We start from the raw sequence: 19,981 nt of genomic DNA, 5'->3' as shown, positions 1-19,981 counted from the left end.
ATAAAAACCAAGATAGTGCAATTCTAAGAATATGTTGAGTATTTAATTTGCTTTGATATAGGAAGAGAATAATGAAGTCTGGTAAGCATTTCATTTGGAGAGAGCACAGAACATCATGATAATTTTGGCAATGATAAACTTACATCTTTCTGAATTTGCCTTTTTATTTCTCCAGTGGGCCAGAATGTAGTCAGTAGCTACTGCTGTCATCAGTTTTGTTTGCAGACCGAGACAGTGTGGATTGCTTTAGGCAAATATGGAACCAGAATGTTGGTAATATTTTGAGAGGTAAGGAATCATTGTCCCAAGATAACCAGAGGGAGGACCAACACCACCACTGATGTGTTTGCACACAGCATTGGCTGCTTCCTCCAGGGAGCCCACTGTCATTTCTGGTGATTTGCTGTGGCTGCTATGATAAATGTTTTATATTCATCCCTCTATGCATGGTTTCCAACTCAGGACCAACCATTGAGTAGACTCTCAGCAGCGTTCATTCAATGAATGCACTTTTAAACCACTTTTAAAGTGGTGCAAACCTCCAGTTATCTCAAGTCTGCCCCTGCCCAATGTCCTGTCAGGGATGTTCTGCGTTCTCCCAGGATGTAATAAATCCTTCTCCTAGAGAGAAGCCTGCCCTATACCATCCATGCCTCATGACCCTCCAAAATTTGAGCTCCGATGAAAATGTGGCTGCTCTCAGGGATTCCTCCCCTGGGTCACCTTGTCATTAGGAATAAATTTCCTTGATCTGTCTACCGACACTCTGTATTACCAGAGTTTTGGGAGGACAACTGTTACCAGAACTAGTGAGGCTTCAAGGAGGAGGTCTCCTAAAGAAGGCCACCGTCTGGCTCTTGGGTACCAAGTTTCTGAAATTGTTGCAAAAAGGAATTTTGGGACACATTGAAGTCGAAACCAAGAAAGTTTGTAAATAATCATTAAGTCGCAATCCAATTATTCCTTGTTGTAATCCCATTAGTCTCCTTATTCTCCACTGTTACTTTGTCCATTTGTGGTTATTCTCATTGTCCAAGCATGCTGACTTTCTTCCATATGTTTCCTCAGTTCTGCTTTCGCGGGGTGTGGACTTGGCTTAGGCACCTGCAGGAGGCACATGCATTGAGACCAAAATCAGATCTGGGTTGCAATCTGTAAGACCCATCACATACCTATCTCAGTCCTAGAGGTACTCAGAGGAAAGTGAACAGAAAGGGCCCTGGAAGAGGTACAGTAAGAACCTTAACGAAGGGATGAGCACCTGGGACCCACAGAGGAGGAGACTTTCCTAAGCAACCCCACCACCCATGGCAGCAGAGCCACCATACAAACCTTGGCCTTTTAGCTTTCTTATCCAAGTGCAGACATCCTAGTTTCAGGGGGACACTGATCACACAACTCTTTGTAGTTTTAAAAAAGAAAAAACTTTGAAAGAGTCTTTCCTATGGCAATGTTTTATCACAGTTTTATGGTCCTCATATTCATAGTCAGTTCTCATTCAAGAGCAAGGATCATAAAAGTGTCAAGTAATACTTATCTCAAACACAAATGAAATGTGTCACCCCTATAAGACAAATGTGTAAATGACAGAGCTGAGGAAGGAAGTTTATTATATAGCTTGAGAACATGGCATGGGAAGAAGCAAAGCAAGCACTTTAACATCTGTGGGGTACAGACATGAGCTTTACGTTTAAATAGAGGAAGAATCGGGGCAGAGGGAGAAAGATGCATAGTTAAACAGTCCTGGTCAAATTGTGGCCAGATTATTATCTCAGTTCTGGTTCTCTGAGAGTTTTAGAGTTTTTTTTTCTTTTTTATCACTATCATCACTTGAAGGGAACAGTCTGGTTTCCATGAGATGATTACTCCTGTTTCAGGGTGTAGCCTCATCATTATAGGTAATTGTCCTTATTTGGTGTTCTGTCCTGTATGGCTGTGTTGTTTCTTAGGGGTAGTTTTGATCCTTTGTCATGGAGATTTTATCAGTCAGTCCTGTCCTTCTCTGAGCAAGGTGATTGCAGAGAGAATGGCTCAAAGACAAAGAGGAATACAAAATGAAGGCAAAGATGCCAAACTTTTCTCTTGCTTTTAGTTAATTCTTGGGCATAAGTAAGGATTGGTGCTTTTCAACAAAAGCATTTTAAGCACTTGTTACAGGCTGACCCTGAGGAACCTTGTGTCCTGCAAGGCTTGCCACTACCTGCCAAGTCCAGAGATACTGAATCACTGCCTGATTGAGAAAAATATGATGGTTTCCTGCCTAACCTCCTTGTGATGTGGTGTCCAATGTCCCCTGGTCTGCTTGTGCCAGAGGTGCCAAGCAGAGAAGATGGAAAGAACACAGGACAATACTCACCATGGTGAAATTAAGTCCAACAAACTAGAAGTGAGGTCGATGCAGGGAGAAACAAGTATGCTTCTCTCCCCTGACTACAACTGTAGTCTTAAGTATGGGTGGAGAGATGATTGGAAGGTGGAAGAAAGACTGAGTCATAGACCCTCAGCCTTCAGCAGCTAGTCCTTTGGTCTGGAACTTTCTGGATACCAGAGAGTCTCCCAGGCCCACCTGCATACAACCCAGCATCAGAGTATCTGGAGACTTCTAACTCCTGAGTGGAAAGTAGATGCAGTTTTCCCTTTAGATGTTAGACTGTTACACTAGACAGGTTCAGTGGGTTTTGTGGTCGGATATGAGGTTCTCCTGTCCCAAAGATTTGTGTGTTGAAGGCTTGGTCCCTAGCTTGTAGCACTGTTTAGAGGTGATAGGCTCATGAGGGTGCTGAGAAAGTGAGGAGGTAGTTCAGGGCATCACTCATTCTCTGCCTGCCCCCTCAATCCTGTCCCAGCTTCTGTGCCACTGGACCCTGTTGCACCTCAGACTCATGCCCTTGATCTTACCATGCTTTATTAGTGGAATTCAACCACAAGTTAGCAGCATTAAGCTAATTCACTCACACAGTCTATGGAGCAATGATGGGCCCTGTTTGGTTCAATATGTGGAACCAATGAAATAACATATATAAGTCTTTCCAAAATAGATGGTCACAACATGTACTCAATGTTATATAGATAACCATTTTAATCTCACTGCCAGTTTGGAAAGAGCTCGTGTGGAAAGAGCTCTTGCTCAGAACACATGTGAACTGCTGTTTAGTGACATTAAAAACAAAAATAGCTGGGCAGAGACAGTAGGATCATGAGTTCGAGGCCAGCCCGGACTACATAGGGAGACCTTGTTTCAAAAATCAGGAAAACAGCTGGGCTCTGGTGGCTCACACCTGTTTTCCTAGCTACTTGAGAGGTTGAGATGGGGAGGATCATAGTTTGAGGCTGCCCCAGGCAAATTCTTGCAGAAACCCCATATCCAAACTAGCCAGCACAAAATGAACTAGAGGTGTGGCTCAAGCAGTAGCGCTCCTACTTTGCAACCACAAAGTCCTGTATTCAAATCCCAGTCCCATAAATAAATAAATAAATAACAAAAAAGCCAAGTAAACAAAGTATAAATGGAATCAATCAAAACAACCCATCATAAAGGAGGCGGTTAAGAGGTAGCAATAGCAAACTTGACTTGGGTTTAATGAAAAACTAACATCCGCCCCAATGAGAGAAAAGAAGCCAACATAGAAATGGAATGTTTGAAGGTGTGGCTCGAGCAAGAGAGCTAAACACAAGCCCAGAGATCAAATCCCAATCCCTCCCTTGCCCCCACCCTCACACAAAACCAAAACAGAATCTCTGGAGTAAGAAAAAAAGGTGAAAAATGAGTATAGCAAAAATAATACTGAAAAAGGACAGAAAAAATTTTAAACACTAGGAATTTATTCTCTTACTATGATATATGTCTCTGTGTTTCATAGGTATTAACCCAGTGAGAAATAATGTGTGAATATTCAAAGAACATGACAGTTTTACATTGGCAAAGTTTTATAGTTTTCACTTGATGAAAAGTCTTTTAAAATATGCTCTAATGTTAAAGAAGTGGACTTCTGGGTAGCTGTGAAGAAAGTATCACTTGTTGGGAAGCCATTTATTCTTGGATGATTTTGTCTGTACATAAGAATGAGCAATAAGAAATAGTCTTAGTAGTATAGGAAAGAGAGGTGGTGGTGTTGGCACAAAAGCACACAGCTTTTGTAAAACTGGCAGATGACCGGGAGGGCGTCATCAATAGTAACTTCCACTGGGACCATATGGCTTTAAGAATCAAAGTGGGTTTGGCAGTTGAACGGCAGGGGCTCCTGACATTCCATGACACCCTCAACCTTCTAATTTTGTTGTGGCTACTCCAGGCTGTTACCTGGCGCACTGCATTCTACCTCACTCACTTCTGTTGGAGTCTGAGCTACAGACAGTGCCTTTGGCTCTGAACTCTGGCATCTTGACCGTTGTTTTCAGGGCTAAGGACTCTGAAGTGGGATGTTGATCAACTTTTTCTCAACAGTAAGTTAGTTTTTAGAGTTATTGTCATCCCTCAGACCTGATGACACTAGTTTGATTTCATGTGTTTTGGTTTCTTCTCCACAGTACCTGGTTTGGCTTTTTCTGCCACAAACGCCATCATGGCAGGATCTTTCAGTCCTTTGTCTACTCCAATGGGAGAAGTGAACATCCTAGAAATCAACAAGAAATTGCGCTTTGAGCTGGAAGAAAGGAAGCAGTGTTTCCGAGACCTCAAAGAGAAACTCCTTATATCTGAAGCTACTGTGTATAACCAGGCCAACCAGCTGTGGAAGTACAGTAAGTTCTGTAGGCTCATAGTCAGTAATGAATGAGCACCTGTTTTCTATGAAAAATGAAATGTCTCCCAAACTTGATTTTTCACTTCCCTTTATCAAATAAATTTCATCCTTCCCATATTCCTAGAAATATAGAAGTTGATGTTTCTCCCTGAATTTGCTGAGAATAGAAAAACAGCAACATAAAGGGTCACAAAGTATATAAGGTAGTGATTGATTTCTGATTCAGGGAAAAAACTGGCTGCTATTCTCAAGAACTGGTCAAACCATTTTTATTAGGATCCCTTCTATACCATGGTAGATCTTGTAGACATACTGCCAGTGTTGAGAACAATGCAAAGGCCTGGTATTAATAAGCTTCATCTGAGTTTAAGCTTCCATTGAGTTCTGATTGGCCAAGCCCTATGCTGGTCATGCTGTAGACATGGTGACAGAGCACAGTACCTGCTTCAAAGGAGGTACAGGGGAGTCTGCTCCTAATCGAAACTGTGGCATCATAGGTGATCCCTCTGAGACCAGGGAAACCTTGTTGAGGGGAAGCACTAGGACAACTTAGAGGACAGGTTCTTGTTATGAGTCCAGGAGGGTCATTTGATGCTCTGTGGAGTAGTGGAAGGAGCTTCTGAGATAGGAGACAATCTATAGTATGCCCTGTCTCTCTCTGAGCTGGTGAAACTTCAGGGATACCTAAGGACCAACAGGTCCGGGTGCATGTGAGGTGTCTCAGGTATGAGATGTGAGGCCAAAGTGAGAATGAGGGTGTATGGAGGAGATCATCAAGCCCAGAAATACGCATGCCAAGATATGGGCAGGATCTTCCCTCCCACAGTCAGCTGCCCACTTGCCTGTTGTAAGACAGGCTGTAACAACTCCAGGAAACATGTGAACGGGGCCATGCACCATAGCAAGTTTAGAAGGAAGCATTCCAACTCTGAGCTGGACTTATCCTCATTTATGTACAACTTTTTATCAAAACTTCTCAGCAGAGGTTTTTTTATATTGAAAAGGACTTTAAAAAGTAAACAATTGGGTCTTTTAAGTAAGTCAAGAGATGAGTTTTGGGAAAGGGTACACTGTATTTTCTTTCCTTACAATCACAATATAATTGTAGGAAACAATTTTGAAGTTGAAGAAGAAGAAAGATACTGCCAAGACACTGTTGAGGTAACAATGTGTAGAGAGTATTGGCTGTTGGACAGTCTCTCTCTCTCTCTCATTCTCTCTCTTTTTTTGTTTTGGTGATATTAGAGTTTGAATTCAGGACTTAATGCTTCCTAGGCAGGCACTTTAGCACTCAAGCCACTCTGTTAGCCCTGGCTACCTACTTCTTCAGCTAGTAATGAACACATGAATTAATTCTAGTAACTCTTATATCAAGTGGTTTGTAAAGAATAGGTACTGATAGCTTGTTGTTCTAGTACTTTTTATATAACAAAGTTTATTAGTGTTGGTGGTATTTCTTTCAGGTCCTGATGGTCTTATGTCTTCTATTTTATGCAGTTATATTTTCAATCTGAGAAACTTGTGCATGAGTTGAATTGCAGCACGAGGGACCTGTTGTCCCTAGTGTTTGAGCATAACGGAAATCACTGCTTTAGGCCCAGCTCAATGTTTTGACTTAGAGGCTGCAAGGCTTGATAATTACAGTGCCCCTGCATCAGTGTCAGAACTCAGGGATGTGAATTCTGACTCTGTTCTTTACCAGTTGAGTCTTTTGTGAAATTACTTGCATTTAAGGCTCATCTCTCTAATGGGGATAATTAAATGTCACTTAGTCAAGACACTGGGAAATTAAAGTATGGAAATCTCTAGACAGAGCCTGGCCAGGGGGCAATGTTTGTCTGAGGGAGGACCCTGCTTCCTCCTCTGAAGGCTGTGACCACTGCAGTGTGTTGAGCTGTCCACTGGGGTGGGTGCATCTGTCTTTTCTCAGAGTGTGGTGACTGCAAAACCATCCAGTCAGTTTTGGGGGAGAAGCTGCAGCCCGATGAGTGGGAGCTGGCAGAGAAGCTGACACTAGCTGAGAAGCTCAGGTAAGGGGGCTCTGTGCAGGGCAGATGGTGGGCAGACGTGCAGCTTTCTGAGGTACATCTCAGCTGGGGGAACTAAGAGCTAGCCTGGGCCAGGAGAAGGTGCACAGTCATAGTACTGACCTCCCCTCAAATAAATAATGTGCATGTCCAAAAAAAAAAAGTTTGTGGCCAAATGAGGAGCTGCAGGGCATGTTTGTGACGGAGATTTAGGAAGACACCTGAGTTTGGTCACAGAATGGACCTGGACCGTGTGGAGGAATCTTACAGAAGGATCATTTTCTGACACTTGGGAGGACTTTGTTCTTTTTTCTTTTGCCTCAGGCAGGTCACCAAGTAAGTTGTGAAATTCTGCTAAGGGCTCATTGGGGATATTCCCACAGACATTTCTGTCAAAGCTCATACAATCTGTGGTGTAACTCTCTTCAAGGTTTAATTTTCTCTGTACTCTACCTCAGGGCATCCAATATCATCATTGAAGACCAGGCCAGGAAGCTGTCCCAGTTAACGCAGAAGTTACAGCAGGGGAGAGATGTGTCCCTTGTACTCAGTCAACATCTCCAGGACCTCCTCACCCAGGATCCTGGCAGTGACCAGGGGCAGGGCTTCCAAGAGCAACTGGCTGAGGGTTGCTGGATAGCTGAGTGCCTCGTTCTCAAACTCAGCCCAGGTGAGGTGGCCACGGGCCCTGAATATACCCAGCTGCTGGAGGTCCCCAGCTCAAGGACTGTCCAGTTACAAAGTGACTTTTGCAGCTGTTTTGGTTTCCATGTCAAGTATAGGCCATGCAAGAGCAGGACTGTCTGCATGGAAACACAAAATAAACGCACAACGTGGAGTCAGAGTATCTACCTCCTCTGTCCTCTGCTCCCTGATGGATCTTGGCCTTCGATGAGGAGGCACATCCCTCCAGTGTCAAAGCAGAAGGGGACATGACAGGAGGCAGCTGGTTAGCGTTAAAGTTGTTCCAGAATAAGAAGGAAAGCTCCCCAGCCTCCAGCCTATTTGCTTTCTTTATAACTGGACAATTAATCACTTTATCTTTCCTGAAATTCAGTCTTCCGGGCTATAAAAAATGGTTGGTAGTAGGTATAGCCATCATAGGTAGGAATGGAATATTCCTGAATGCACTTATAAAAACAAGGACCCTCATTTTGGGGGCTTGTTAGGTAGTTGGAATAGTAGCACCTGACAGTGCATTAATGGGAATGTTCTGTTAAATTTCATCAACTTCCAAAGACTTGTAAAGACTACAGTTTATATTAAGGCTCACTGTCAGTGTTGTGTATCTGTGGGTTCTGAAAACATTGATATATATCCTCCCCTGCAGTGAGACAGAATAGTTCCACAGCTCTAAAAGTCCACTTTACTCTACGTATTCATTCCTCTGTCCCATATCCAGAACTCCAAAGAATCATATCTTTATATGTCACCAGCTTTGCGTTTGCAAAGATTTTCTCCCAGTGTGTAATTTCTCTTTTAGTTACCTTAACCGTGTTTTTCACAGAAGAGACATCAATTTTAACAAAGTCTGACTTACCTATTCTTTCTTATGTGAATTGTGCTTTTGGCAGTCTGTCTAAACTCAAACCCATGCTCACCTAGATTTTGTTCTTTGGGAGTTCTATAAAAAGTTTGTAGGCTGGGAGCATAGCTTAGTGATAGAGGATTTGCCAAGCATGTGTAAAACCCTGGGTTTGATTCCCAGCACTGGGGCAAACAACAATTTGTGGTTTACACTTGAGGTCTATAATCCATGTTGATAACAGTTTTTGTGATGGTTGTAAGTTATATTTCAATTCATTTTTTTGTGGTCTGTGAATGTTCATTTGGTCCAGTGTCACTTTTTAAATTTTTTATTAGCAAACAGAATTTTACTCTTTTTTTTTTTTTAAGTTTCAAAGGAAAATTTACTTACATGTATATATGTTGTTTGGGCTAACCCCCAATCCCACCCCTGGTTTCTGGGCAAAACCTATTCTGCCCTCTTGTTCTCCGATTTTGCTGAAGGGAAAACCTAGGAGTTAATAAGAAAGATAGAGTTTTTGCTAGTTTGAGATAAAGATAGCTATATAGAGAGATTCCTAGTGTTGCTTCCATGCACTTGTGTATTGCAACCCGAATTGGTTCATCTCTGCCAGACCTCTTCACTACTTCCTGGCCCCCTACCCATAGTGGCCTCTGCCAGTTTAAGATTACTTTATTTGCTTCTACACAGTGACCACATTAACCATGTTCAAGTTTTAGGTTTCTTTCCCATTCTGTATTCCTCCTGTGTGCGTTCTCCCCTTAGTGCATGGCCCATGTCCAGTAATATTATTGCATTTGTCTATAATTTGCGTCTCAGAGAGAACACGCAAGTTTTGGCTGCCTGAGCCTGACTAATTTTGCTTAAGATGGTGTTCTCCAGTTCCATCCATTAACTTGCAAATGGCAAAATTTCATTCTTCTTTGTGGTTGAATAAAATTCCATTGTGTATAAATACCACATTTTCTTAATCCATTTGTTGGTAGGAGGGCATTTTGGCTGTTTGCATAACTTGCCTATTGTGAATAGTGCTGCTGTTGTAACCTGAGTCACATTCCTTTGGGTATATCCCTAGAGTGGGATTGCTGGATCATATGGCAGCAATTCTTTATTTTTGAAAGAAGCCTCCATATTATTTTCCAAAGTGGTTGTACTAGTTTACTTCCCACCATCAGAGTCTGAGGGTTCCTTTTTCCTCACATCTTTTCCAAATTTGTTATTGTTGGAGCTATACAGGGGTGAGGTGGAATCTTAGTGTGTCTTTTTCTTTATTCATTTATTCATATATGCATACATTGTTTGGGTCATTTCTGCCCCCAGCCCCCCTACCCCCTTTCCTCTGCCCCCACCTCCCTCGCTTCTAGGCAGAATGTGTTTCTGCCCTTTTCTCCAATTTTGTTGAAGAGAAGACATGATCAATAATAAGGACATAGCGTTTTTGCTAGTTGAGGTAAGGACAGCTATACAGAGAGATTCCTAGCATTGCTTCCATGCACAAGTGTATTACAACCCAAATTGATTCATCACTTCCAGGCTTGTTCACTACTTCCTGGTCACCTTCCCATATTGACCTCTGTCGCTTTAAGGTTACTGTATTGGCTCCTCTGCAGTGGGGACATCCAACATTTTCAAGTTTTGGGTTTCCTACCTATCCCCATTCCTCCCATATGTACTCTTCCCTTAGTATGTGACCCAAGTCCAGCAACACTACTGCATTTGCCCTACATCTAAAGTACATATATGAGGGAGAACATACGATTTTTGGTCTTCTGAGCCTGGCTAACCTCGCTCAAGATGATGTATTTCAGTTCCATCAATTTACTTGGAAATACTAAAATTTCGTTCTTCTTCATGGCTGAGTAAAATTCCATTGTGTATAAATACCACATTTTCTTAATCCATTCGTCAGCAGTGGGGCATCTTGGCTGTTTCCATAAATTGCCTGTTGTGAATAGCACTGCAATAAACAAGGGTGTGCAGGTGCCTCTGGAGTAACCTATGTCGCATTCCTTTGAGTATATCCCCAGGAGTGGGATTGCTGGATCATATGGCAGATCTGTGTTTATATTTTTAAGAGGCCTCCATATTTTTTTCCAGAGTGGTTGCACTAGCTTGCATTCCCACGAACAGTGTATGAGGCTTCCTTTTTCCTCTACATCCTCGCCAACACCTGTTGTTGGTGGTGTTTTTGCTGATAGCTATTCTAACAGGGGTGAGGTGGAATCTTACTGTGGTTCTGTTTTTCATTTCCTTTATGGCCAGAGATGGTGAGCATTTTTTCATGTGTTTTTTGGCCATTTGAATTTCTTCTTTTGAAGTTCTGTTTAGTTCAGTTATCCATTTCTGTATTGGTTCATTGATTTGGAGGGAGTTTTGTTTTTTGAGCTCCCTGTATATTCTAATTATCAGTCCTTTGTCTGATAAATAGCTGGCAAATATTTTCTCCCAGTCTGTAGGTGGTCTCTTTAGTTTAGAGACTATTTCTTTTGTTATGTAGAGCTTTTTAATCTCGTGTGGTCCCATTTGTCCATCCTTTCTCTGAGTTGCTGAGATGCTGGGGCCCTATTGAGGAAGTCCTTGCCTATACCTATTACTTCCAGAGTATTCTCTGCTCTTTTATACACTAACTTCATGGTTTCGTGTCTGATATTAAGGTCCTTGATATATTTTTGTTGATACTAGTACAGGGTGAGACATGGATCTAGTTTCAGTTTCCAGTAGGCAGATAACCACTTTTCCCAGCAACATCTGTTGATGAGGCTCTCTTTTCTCTATTGTATGTTTTTGGCACCTTTGTCAAAAATAAGGTGGACAAAGCTTTGTGGATACCTATGCGGGTCCTCTATTCTGTTCCACTTGTCTTCATGTCTGTTTTTGTGCTAGTACCATGCTGTTTTTATTGCTATGGCTCTGTAGTATAATTTGAAGTCAGGTATTGTGATACCTCCAGCATTGCTCTTTTTGCTCAGTATTGGCTATTCGTGGTCTTTTTTGTTTCCAAATGAACTTTAGGGTAGATTTTTCAATCTCTGTGATGAATGTTATTGGGATTTTGATGAGAATTGCATTGAACATGTAGACTGCTTTTGGTAGTGTAGCCATTCTTACTACATTTATTCTACCAATCCATGAGCATGGGAGAGCTTTCCATCTTCTGTTGTCTTCCTCGGTCTCCTTCTTCTGAGGTTTGTAGTTCTCCTTGTAGAGTTCATTCACATCCTTTGTTATGTTTACTCCTACGTATTTTGATTTTTTTAGGCTAGTGTAAATGGAATTGTTTCCACATATTGTTTTTCAGTTTGTTCGATGTTGGTGTATAAAAAGGGTACTTGCATTTGTAAGTTGATTTTGTATCCTGCTACATTACTGAAGCCGTTTACAGTGTCTAGGAGTTTTTGAGTGGAGTTTTTTCGGTCTTTGAGATATAGGATCAAGTCATACGCAAATAGAGATACTTTGACCATTTCATTACCTCTTCATATTCCTCTTATTTGTTCTTCTTGTCTTATTCCTCTGGCTTGGAATTCCAGGACTGTGTTGAATAGGAGTGGGGATAGTGGGCAACCTTTTCTCATTCCTGACTTTATGGGAAATGGTTTCAGTTTTTCCCCCATTAAGTATAATGTTGGCTATAGGTTTGTCATATATAACCTTTATAAGGTTGAGGTACATTCCTTTTATTCCTAGTTTTCTTAGAGCGTTTATCATGAAGTGGTATTGGAACCTATCAAAGGCTTTTTCTGCATGTATTGAGATGATCAATTCGTTTTGTCTTTATTTCTGTTAATGCACTGTATTACATTTATAGATTTGCATATGTTGAACCACACCTGCATCCCTGGGATGAAGCCGACTTGGTCATGGTGAATGATCTTTCGGATATGTTTGCGGATTTGGTTTGCTTTATTTTATTGAGGATTTTGCATTGATGTTCATTAAGGAGATTGGCCTATAGTTCTCCTTTTTGGATGTGTTCTTGTCTGGTTTTGTGATGAATGTAATGCTGGCTTCATAGAATGAGTGAGGCAATATTTCTTCCCTTTCTATTTCATGGAAATATTTAAGGAGTGTTGGTATTAGTTCTTCTTTGAGGGTCTCGTAGAATTCAGGTGAAAACTTGTCAAATCTTGTACTTTTCTTTTTTGGGAGATTTTTATTGTTTCTTCAATTTCATTATGTGTTAAAAATCTGTTTACATGGTTAATATCGATTCAGTTCAGGTTTGGACGGTCATAGGCATCTAGACATTTGTCCATTTCTTCAAGATTTTCCAATTTATTGTAATATAGGATGTCAAAGTCTCTGAGAATTCCCTGGATTTTCTTAGTGTTTGTTGTTATCTCACCTTTTTTGTTTCTGATTTGACAAATTTGAGTCTTTTCCCTCCTCATTTTGGTCAGATTTTCCAGGGGACTTTCAATCTTGTTTATTTTTCAAAGAACCAGTTCTTTGTTTTGTTGATGCTTTCTATTGTTTTTTTTGTTCTCTAGGTCATTAATTTTGGCCCTTATTTATTATTTCTTCTGCTTGTTTTGGGTTTTGCTTGTTCTTCTTTTTCCAGGTGTTTGAGATGTAGCATTAGTCATTAATTTGAGAGATTTCTGTCCTTTTAATACGTGTATTCATCTGTATAAACTTTCCTCTTAGGACTGCCTTTGCTGTTTACCGTAGGTTCTGGTAGGTGGTATGTTAATTTTCATTAGCTTCCAGGATCCTTTTTATTTCCTATGTTATTTCTTCTGTGACCCACTGACCCACTGGTCATTGAAGTATGTTGTTATTCAGCCTCCAATTATTTGCATGTTTTTTGCTGTTGCTTTTGTTGTTGAGTTCTGGTTTTAATGTATTGTGTTCAGATAGAATGCAGGGGGTTATTTCTGTTTTGTTATATTTGCTGAGGCTTGCTTTCTTTCCTAAGATATGATCTATTTTGGAGAAAGTTCCATGAGATGCTGAGAAGAATGTATATTGTGCTGTTGTTGGATGAAATATTCTATAGACATTAGTTAGGTCCCTTTGGGTTATGGTGTCATTTAGTTCTAGGATTTCTTTACTGATTTTTTGTTTGGATAACCTATCGTTTGGTGATAGAGGAGTATTAAAGTCTCCCACTACCACTGTGTTGGAGTCTATATGTCTGTCCTTTAAGTCCTTTAGACTGTGTTTGATGAAATTCAGTGCACTGACATTGGGTACATATAGTTTGATAATTGTTATTTCCTTTTGATGTATTGTCCCTTTCACTAGTGTGATGTGTCCTTCTATACCTCATTTGACCAATGTAGGATTGAAATCTCCTTTTTCTGATGTAAGTATTGCTACTCCTACATGTTTTTGAGGCCATTGGCTTTGCCAATTTTCTTCCAGCCTTTCACCCTAAGGCAGTGTTTATTTATGTCAATTAGATGGGTCTCTTGTAAACAACAGATTGTTGGATCTTTCTTTTTTATCCAGTTTGTCAAATAACGTCTTTTGATGGGGGAGTTGCGTCCATTGACATTCAGTGTTAATATTGATAGGTATGTGGTGACCCCTGCCATTTAGTTGTTTTCGTTGTTTAAGGAATTGATTGTGTACAGTTGAATCAATGCTACTCTGATTACTTGTCTTTTATTCTCCTGGGGTTTGATACTTCCCATCCTCTAGTGGTTTTGTTTGCTTTCATCTTCTGTGTGCAGAATTCCTTGTAGAATCTTCTGTAGTGGTGGCTTGGTGGTCTTACATTGTTTTAGTTCCTGTTTATCATGGAAGATTTTTATTGCTCCATCAGTTTTGAATGATAGTTTTGCTGGATAGAATATCCTAGGGCTGAAGTTATTTTCATTTAGTGCCCAAAATGGAGTGAGGATTCCATGCACTTCCTGCTTTTAAGGTTTCTGTTGAGAAATCTGCTATCATTTTTGATGGGTTTACCTTTATACATTGTTTTTTTCTCACTAACAGCCTTCAATATTCTTTTCTGTTTTCTGTGCTTGTTTTAATGATAATACACCACATGGAGCTTCTTTCTTGGTCAAGTCTGTTTGGTGTCCTGGAGGCTTCCTGTACCTGAGTTTCTTGAGATTTGGGAAATTTTCTGTTACTATTTTATTGAATATATTACATATTCCTTTGGCTTGTACCTCTTCTCCTTGTTCAGTGCTCATGATTCTCAGGTTGGTCTTTTGATGGACTAAGTAAGTTCTTGCATGTTCCTTTCACAGAACATTTCTTGTTTTTTTTCTTTAATTTCTGTTTTATCTTTGAACTCTGAGATTCTGTCTTATACTTTGTTCTGGTCTATTGGAGTGGCCTTCAACTATGTTTTTTGTTTGACTAAGGGGACTTTTAATTTCCAGGATTTCTGTTTCATTCTTTTTTCTGGAGTTTTCCATACCTTTGTTCAACTTCTCTTTTCTGTTTTGTGTTGTCATCTTTAATTCATATCTCCCTTTTTATAGTGTCCTATGTTTCCCTTTGGTGTTTGTTAAAGTCTTGTCTGAGGTCATTTATTTGTTTATGTTCTTTATTTTTGGTATCTTGAAATTTCTTGAGTGCGTCTTGTACATTCTGGTTAACCATGTCTAGTATCTTCTCCATGAATTTCTTGGTGATACCTTCCAAAACTTCTTTTTTGGTTTTATGTGAGTGTCACTGGGCTCCTTACTGACATTTATCATTGTTTTTTAAGGTCAGGAACTTGGGATCCACCTTCCTTATTTCCCACTGAATCCTGTATTGAACTGGTTTTTTGAGGAGAGTGGTTTCCATCCCTTCTTTTTCTTCCTGTTGCTCCAGTTGGTGCTGTGCAACTATGTTTTTGATAGGCTAATTGCTGGTTTTGATTGCTTGATTTAATTTTTGTGTTGTGACTGACTTGGTTCTTAGCTAGGTTGATGTGCTCTTTCTGTCCCTGGCCTGGAGTTATAACTTAGCCATAATAAATTGACAGGTTCATTGCCAGACAAGTTGTTTACATATTATATAGTAAACCCCTTGGTGATAATATCTATAAACAGTGGGTGTTGGGGGTGGAGGGTAATGGTTATTAGGTTAGTTATGGATTTGGGGGAATTGGTAAAGGTGGCAGTAAAAAACTCAGGTTAGGAAAAGGGGTGGATGGGTAGGGGAAGAGGTATGGGGACTGTTGGGTTTTCTGGCTCTTGTGTGTGTTTGGGTGTATTTCTGTTGTTGTAATGGAGGGTGCTTGTATCAGGGATTGAAGGAGACTAGTGTTGTGTACAGGTGGTCCAATAGGCTAGTCAGTTGGTGGTGAGTGTGTAGGAGGGAGGGGTCAATATGGTGACTGGCGGGGGGAGGACAGGAAGGGGAGGTGAAGATGGGGGAAAGAGTGGATGAGAAGGGGCAGAAAGAGTAGTTTGGAGGGAGAACAATGTATTGTAGCACAAGAGAAGGAGGGAAAGTGAAGAGGATAAGAATAGGGATAAGAGGATTATGATGATGAAGTTAATACAGGAATAATAAAAATAAAAATTAGAAAAAAGAAAACAAAGCAGTATAAAAAACAACAGGTTCAGGAATCACAGAAAGTTCACTCTTTTGGTAAAAGTTCTGTGGTTATTCCATAGGTGTCCAATCCTTGTATTGCCATACAAGCGGAAGCTCTGATATGGTCTCACCAGGTGACTGGCTTGTGAATAGTGTTTGGTTCCTTCTGTCCACAAGATTAATTGGAAATGTGAGGTGAGGTAAGACTGCCAGCTCATGCAGGATGGTCAGAGCTGTTCTTTTCACCAGGCAGGAGCTTTATTGCTACCTTCAACTGTAGCTATGTTTGGTGAGCTCCTCCCCCTGCAAGGTGGGGCAGTTCAGTTTTAAATGCTGTGCTCTCTCCTAGAGATCAGCTCTGGATTCCACCATCTGCCCTGCTTTGGGAGATTGCCCATCACCCCACCCCTGCTCTCAGCCTTTGGGTGTTTCCTGGTCTCTGCTAGGTGCTAGCAGCTCCTCTGAGAGGTTAGCTTGTCACCTCACTCTTACTCTCAGCCTTTATATTTCTCCTGATCTCTGCTGGGTGCCTGTGGCTCCTCTGGGAGATTGGCTGCTTTTGGTTCACTGAGAGTTCAGCACTGAGAGTTTGGCTCCTTTCCCCACATATCTTCTCCTGGGAAAATTTAGCTTTACACCCCCCACCTTCACTGTTAGATTACAGTTTTCTGTTCATGTTTTTCAGTTTTTCTGGGGAGGGGAGTATTCAGTCTGCCCAAGGGCTGAACTGGATTATTTTCCCAGGAGTGGCTAGGGCAGTTGCATGTGGTGCGTGATGCTCATCTGTTTGTTCTGCAGTTTCATGGAAGCAACTATGGAACCAGCTGGCAGGGAGAAATGGCTCACTTTTTTCAGTGTGGTGTGGTATAGGGAGGCTTTCCACAGGTTAGGTGTCCAGGATGTTGCAGAGTTTGATTCTGATTGATGCTCTGTCTTCTGCTTGTTGGGAGAAGGAAGAATATAAAAAGAAAAGCGGAACTGCTGGAGTGACGGGCATTTTTCTCAGATACAGATTGCTGGCTGTGCTATGTGGGATTTTTGTGGCTGTTAGGTGCAATTAAAGGCTGATTTAAGCGTCAGTCTTTGAATTTTGTTTGCACCTAATGTTATCATGGTTATTATTTTGGCTAGGAGCAATCAGCATTACTCAAGTGTAGCTCTGACGTTTCAAGGAGGTTTCTGGGGTCACGGAGCTTAGCATTTCTGATCCCCTACCCTAACTGCCATTTTGGATCTCCCAGCATCACTTGTTGAAGAGACTCTTTTTGCCATCGTGTGATATTTTCTTTGTTAAGTGTATATTTGAGGGTCTCTTTCTGAGCTCTATGATTAATGGATTCTCTCAGTACCACCATACCTTGGTTACTATAACTATTGAGGAAGTCTTCAAAAGGGCAGTGTCAACTCTTTGACTTTGCTCTATTTCAACATTGTCTTTTGTGGGTGTTTTGAGATTCCCTATACACTTGAGATTCTGTGTTTGGTAACTTCAGAATAAGGTGATGTTTTTTAATTGGAAGGGCACTGCATTGATAGATTTAGTTAGGAAGAACTGACATCTTGATAGCATTGAAATTTCTTCTTATACATGGACTGTCACTTCATTTACCTAGATAATCACTGGGTTATGTGTTCTATTTTTCCTTTTCCTTTCCAGTTTGTGTTCTTTACTCCCTTTTCTGTGACTTTTGAAGCTATAGAATCCAGAGGCACCTAGATAATAAGATGAACTGAGTCACACATTATACTTTTAACAGTGTTTCCATTTGCAGCACAGTGTGCAATAAAACCAACACATGCCATTTATGAAAATACAATATGTGAGATGTACACTATAATTTTCTCTGTGTATCTTGAAATTCTCCAAGGATATTTATGTCTCCATGGGTAATGTGGAACTATACAATGTTTAACTGGACAATTCTGACTTTGATTGCAGGAAATAATGAAGATGAGGGAAATGATAACAAACGGAAATGGCTGCCCCCCAGGTAACAATATATATTTAGAGTTTGGAATAGGATGAGTAATATATGAAAAGAGACTGCAAATGAACAGTCCAAATCAAGAGCAGCCACAAATTTCACAAGGTGTCCTTTGTCCTGGTGGTACTCCTCTGTACCTAGGTAGAACTAATGAGCCTGTGAATTCTTTGAACTCACAAAATCTACCACTACTCTGGATGGATATATTGACAGTGAGATGCATATCTGGTTTCTGTATGGTTGGTCCTAGCTTTTGGCCAAGATTTCATTGCAAGGAATCTAACCAGACCAGAAAGAAAATTGTACAGTGTCACTCTGTACACAAAGAGTCATAAAATGCCTAAGATTCTTGGACTCTACAGTGTCTTGGAAGCACTGACTGTATTGCTTGATTTAAAAGTCAGCATAACTTATAGAAATGTTAAGCCACTGTTACAGCCCTCTGTGTATGCTATGCATCATATAGCATGTGGGGGTAGTTGAAAAGCCTTCATCAGTTCATTGTCCAGTCAGTGCTCTTAGCTCCTTCTCCTGTCTCCTGCCATCAAGGCATCCTCCTCTTGGGGGATTGTTTTCTTTCTGTTTAATGGGTGTGTCCCTACCATAAGTCACTATTCCCTTATGACTGTCAGAGCACCTGGGAATCTTTTATCTCATCCTCTTAATTTTAATCACATTCTATCCCACCAGGCTGAGCAGAGAGGGACAGGAGGAGAGAGTTAAAGAAGCTCTTAAGAACTCATTGGATGAATGTCTTAAGACTTCCTCTAGTTGTCATGACCTGTCTGATACCCACCATCCTTTGAGAGTCACTGATGTTCTGTTGGATGACCATGTAGAATCGTCTCTGGATTCAGTTGGTAAGCATTGGTTTACAAAGAGCACTGCATTCATGCCAACCACATTTCTGGAGGTGCACTGGAAATTTCAGAGTGGTGAACACCAATGTACCAGACAGGGAAGGTTGAAAAGACTATAAATAGACACAGCCACCACTGATGCCTGAGGTCATTCTTTAAGTTGGGACAGTTAATCTCTCCTGTAATATTCTTGCTAATTGTTGATACTGAACAGTGTACTTTGACCATCCAAACAGGTTGGTACTCTTGTACTCTTGACTACATCATTGGAGATAACTGTTGTTAAGGCTTCTCAACTACAAGCCTCAGTCTCTTCCTCTCTATAGGTTGTTTTGTCAACAATAAGGTGCCATATACCTACCAGCATACAAACACTTCTTGTCTGTGTTTATAATTATTCCTGAAGGCATGGCTTGTGTCGTGACTCTCCATCCCCTTGAATATAAAGTATCTTGTTCTTTGTAGCATCAGAAGTCTTTTCTCCCTAAGGGTCTATAGATTCCATCCATCAGTTTAGTCTTGATATAATCTGAACTCCACCAAGAACAACCCTAGTACCTGATGGGATAAGGGCTAAATCTTGCAGAAACATTTCTAGAAAGCCACTATTGAGGCATTTCTGATCACTGGGATAAACAATAGTTTTAACTGATCACCAGATTCAGGACAGAGGGCACTGTGATATTAATTGAGCAGCTCAGGGACAACTTTCCCCATGATGAAGGAAAAGAAACCTTTCCATTTCTCAGAGGAAAAAATCTAAAGACTTTCGGTATTCCTCTTAAGGTGTCCTATTCTCACACCAAGAATACTTAGATCCATTTGCTTAAGTTGGCACAGTGTAATGTGTCATAACATAAGTGTTCATTTTGACTTTCTGTCTGGATGTATTTTTCAGGAACTCAAAATGTTCAGAGGCAAGAAGAAGAGGAAGAGCCTGTGTTCTTCAGGTGAGGTGAAATCATGGGCTATTATGCAGTGGTGTCACCTGGAGAGCTCAGGTCCAAGGAAAAGCAGAATGGGCTGAATATATCTATTTTATTCTTTCTGCTAGCTTGGAATGGCTTCATTTTCTTGATGGCTTTTCTGTTAGTTTCCACCTTATATTACTTTTCCAAGTTTACTAACCTTGGGTCAGGCAAACCCAAGGTGAACTAAACCCAGGTTTTCCTGCAATCAGGGTGAACTCTTTACTCTCTGTGTTAGGAAATTGGGAGGGGATGCACCTATTCTTACTGAGCAGTTGGTTGTCTGGGATTCCATAGAAAGAAAAGGCAATGAGATTAAAAAAAAATCATCTAAACATAATAGTGAATGAAGAAGGCCTGGAATCACCATATCAGGAAGCTTT

Source organism: Castor canadensis, chromosome 4 (assembly GCF_047511655.1).
Source record: "Castor canadensis chromosome 4, mCasCan1.hap1v2, whole genome shotgun sequence".
Taxonomy (NCBI): Eukaryota; Metazoa; Chordata; class Mammalia; order Rodentia; family Castoridae; genus Castor; species Castor canadensis.
This window is presented reverse-complemented; position numbering follows the sequence as displayed.